Raw genomic sequence first — 4,365 nt, 5'->3', positions numbered from 1 at the left:
TGTTTCCTTAATACATTTTATTATGCCAGTTGACTTAGATGTCCCCTAAAACCATGATCCCCAAACCCCCGCCTCTGCTACACCGGCCTTCAAAGCATTCAGTTTATTCAGGAAACTTCTTTGCTTTTAGTTGAGACCAGTTGTGCTGACCTCGCCTGTATTATGTGTTGTTCTTCCCTTTACCCAAAATAATTCCCATCCACTATCCAACCGGTGAAAACCTCTCTCCCTCCCTTCCTCCCTCTCCCCACTATAACCATCAAAGAATAATTTCTTCTCTGTTTAAACTATTTCTCCAGTTATTATGGTAGGTCTTATGCAATATTTGCCTTTTTGCAACTGATTAATTTCACTCAGCATAATGCCTTCCAGATTCCTCCATGTTATGAAATGTTTCACAGGTTCATCATTTTTATCGAAGCGTACTATTCCATTGTGTGAATATACCATAGTTTATTTATCCATTCCTCCATTCATGGACATCTTGGTTGCTTCCATCTTTTTGCTATTGTAAACAGTGCTGCAATGAACATGGGTGTGCATATATCTGTTCATGTAAAGGCTCTTATTTCTCTAGGATATATTCCAAGGAGTGGGATTGCTGGATCATATGGTAGTTCTATTTTTAGCTTTTTAAGGAAGCGCCAAGTCAATTTTCAAAGTGGTTATACCATTTTACATTCCCACCAGCAGTGTATAAGTGTTCCAGTGTCTCCACAACCTCTCCAACATTTTTTGTGTGTGTTTTTTGGATTAATGCCAGCCTTGTTGGGGTGAGATGGAATCTCATCATAGTTTTGATTTGCATTTCTCTAATGGTTTATGATCATGAGCATTTCCTCATGTATCTGTCAGTTACCTGAATGTCTTCTTTAGTAAAGTGTTTGTTCATACCCTTTCCCCATTTTTTAATTGGGTTATTTGTCTTTTTGTTGTTGAGTTTTTGCAGTATCATGTAGATTTTAGAGGTCAGACGCTGATCAGAAATGTCATAGCTGAAAACTATTTCCCAGTCTGTAGGTAGTCCTTTTACCCTTTTGGTGAAGTGTTTGGATGAGCACAGGTGTTTGATTTTTAAGAGCTCCTAGTTATGTGGTTTCTCTTCTTCATTGTTGGTAATGTTTTGTATACTGTTTATGCCATGTATTAGGGCTCCTAGCATTGTCCGTATTTTTTCTTCCATGATCTTTATCATTTTAGATTTTATTTTTAGGTCTTTGATCCCTTTTGAGTTCATTTTTGTGCATGGTGTGAGGTCTTGTTTCTTTCTTTCTTTCTTTTTTTTTTGTAGACGGATATCCAGTTATGCCAGCACAATTTGTTAAAGAAACTGTCTTTTCCCCATTTAACTGACTTTGGGCCTTTGTCAAATATCAGCTATTCCTATGTGGATGGCCTTAGGTCTGGATTCTCAATTCTGTTCCATTGGTCTATATATCTGTTGTTGTACCAGTACCAGGATGTTTTGACTACAGTAGCAGTATAATAGGTTATAAAATTAGGTAAAGTGAGGCCTCCCACTTTGTTCTTCCTTTTCAGTAATGCTTTACTTATCCGGGGCGTCTTTCCCTTCCCTTGTCCTTTGTGGTGGATTTAACTTTAAAGTCTATTTTGTCAGAAATTAATACTGCCATTCCTGTTCTTTTTTGATTGTTGTTTGCTTGATATATTTTTTTCCATCCTTTGGGTTTTAGTTTTTTTGTGTCTCTAAGTTTAAAGTGTGTCTCTTGTAGGCAGCATATAAATGGATCATTTTTTTTATCCATTCTGCCACTCTCTGTCTCTTTATTGGTGCATTTAGTCCATTTACATTCAGAGTAATTATGGATAGGTATGAATTTGGTGCTGTCATTTTGATGTCTTTTTTGTTTATGCCATGTATTAGGGCTCCTAGCATTGTCCCTATTTTTTCTTCCTTGATCTTTATCGTTTTAGATTTTATTTTTAGGTCTTTGATCCCTTTTGAGTTCATTTTTGTGCATGGTGTGAGGTCTTGTTTCTAATACTAAAGAACTCCCTTTAGTATTTCTTATAATATTGGTTTGTTTTTACAAACTCCCTAAGCTTCTGTTTGCTAATTTCACCTTCATATTTGAGAGACAGTTTTGCCGGATATATGATTTTTGGTTGGCAATTTTTTTCCATCAATGCTTTATATAAGTCATCCCATTGCCTTCTTGCCTGCATGGTTTCTGCCGAGTAGTCCTTGCTTATTCTTATTGACTCTCCTTTGTAGATGACTTTGCTTATCCTTAGCCACTCTTAAAATTCTCTCTTTATCTTTGGTTTTGGCAAGTTTGATTACAATACGTCTTGGTGAGTTTCTTTTAAAATCTACCTTTTGTGGAGTTTGATGAGCATCTTGGATAGATATCTTTTCATCTTTCATGATATCAGGGAAGTTTTCTGTCAAGAAATCTTCAACAATTCTCTCTGTTTCTCTGTTGTCCCTCCCTATTCTGGTACTCCAATCACTTGTAGGTTATTTCTCTTGATAGAGTCCCACGTGGTTCTTAAGGTTTCTTCATTTTTTTAATTCTTTTGTCTGATTTGTCTTCAAATATATTGGTGCTAAGTGCTTTAGCTTTAAGCTCACTAACTCTACCTTCCACTTGCTCAGTTCTACTCCTCTGACTTTCTATTGCATTGCCTACTTCTGTAATTTTATTGTTAATCTTCTGAATTTCTGATTGCTGTCTCTCTGTGGATTCTTGCAGCTTATCAAATTTTTCATTATGTTCTTGAATAAACTTTTTAATTTTTCCAACTACTTTATCTGTGTGTTCCTATTGCCTGATCTCCTTCCTAATCTTGTTCCTGATGTCTTGAAGAGTTCTGTATATTAATCTTTCGAATTCTGCATCCGGCAACTCCAGGAAGACACCTTCATCCAGAAGATCTGTTGATTCTTTGTGTTCAGAGCTTGTTGAGGTGACCATGGTCTGTTTCTTTATGTGACTTGATATTGACTGTTGTCTCTGAGCCATCTGTAAGTTATTGTATTAGTTTATTTTATGTTTGCTTACTGTATCCTAGCTTATTGCTTTGTTTTGTTTTGATATGCTCAAATGGGTTGCTTGAGTGAGCAAGCTTGATTTTTTTGCCTTTGAAGCTCTGACATCCTGTCACCAGATGGCTAGAACTGTTATCAGGCATATCAGTCTAGGAGTCCATTCACTTTTCTTGTATGAATTCAGCTCAGGTGTCCAGGTAGCTAGTCATCAAGCATGTGGTACAGGCTCTGTCCTACAGTCTTAGAAGGGCAAGGGTGATTGGTGTAGGTGCCAGTATCTGGTTGCAGCAGGCAGTCACACTCTGAACAAGGCAGGGGGCTGAGAACCATCCCCTGAGTGACTGTGAGGAAAGCATGTTCCTGTTCTCTAGAGCATACAGGTGGGTAGGTTCTGCAGATGGACCATGGGCACCCAATGTTTTTGTTTGTAAGGACTGGGAGGTACCAGTTATCCTTGGACCCCTGTCATGGGTGACTGGGTGACCCGAGTGGAGCCACCAGTCCTCAGACCCCTGGTGTGGGTGGGTGAGGACCCTGTTTAACAGGCAAAGTGGTGTCAAATATCAAACACCCACCTCTTCACTGCACTGCTGAAATGGTTGCAGTCTGCTGACAAGGGCCTATTCTCCTGAAACAGGCCCATACAGGTCTGTGCAGGGGGGAAAGGTATTCGAAGTCCACAGACCATTTATGCCTGGATAGGAGCCACTTCTGTCCTGAGCTCCCCCAGTTAGTGGAGCGGCAAATTATCTTCTCCCCCAATTGTGAATTTATTCCTACTTCAAGGCTGGGAGGATGGCTCCTGGTGCCCAACAGGGCTTATCTCAGGCCCAGGGAAATCAACAGCCTCTGAAGCCAGCTTGGGGGTACAGTAAAATATACATGAGTACTTAGCTTTTGCCGAGAGCACTGTTCTTCTCTGGTTCCAGAGGTGTGAGTAGGCTGTGCAGCTGGCTGCATCTCCCTGAGGAAACTGTGGCCAAACGCTACTACAATCCCACTGCAGCCGATCCCGGGAATGGTGTTTGAGGTATCCCAGTGATTCAGGTCTGGCAACTCCTTTCCACTTCCGAACCATATCTCCCTCCCCCTGCTGCTCAGTCCATTTTCTAACTTTGCCTTTGATATTCAGGGCTCCTAGCTTGTCATAAATATAATTGTTTTACTCATTTTTTTTGGGTCTGTGTTGTAAGAGGGATCTCAGGAAGCTTCTGGCTATTCCGCAGTCTTGGCCCCACATCACATTGTGCAATTTTCTGCCTCTTAATTTAAAAAAAAAAAAGTGGCAGAATTTCCTGCATTTGTATTTGAAATAAGGATCTGAGAAACTTTATCAGAAAAGTTAATGAAAG

Source organism: Elephas maximus, chromosome 7 (genome assembly GCF_024166365.1).
Source record: "Elephas maximus indicus isolate mEleMax1 chromosome 7, mEleMax1 primary haplotype, whole genome shotgun sequence".
In the NCBI taxonomy this organism is placed as follows: domain Eukaryota; kingdom Metazoa; phylum Chordata; class Mammalia; order Proboscidea; family Elephantidae; genus Elephas; species Elephas maximus.
The sequence above is the reverse complement of the archived record's forward strand: the minus strand, read 5'-3'. Positions refer to the sequence as shown.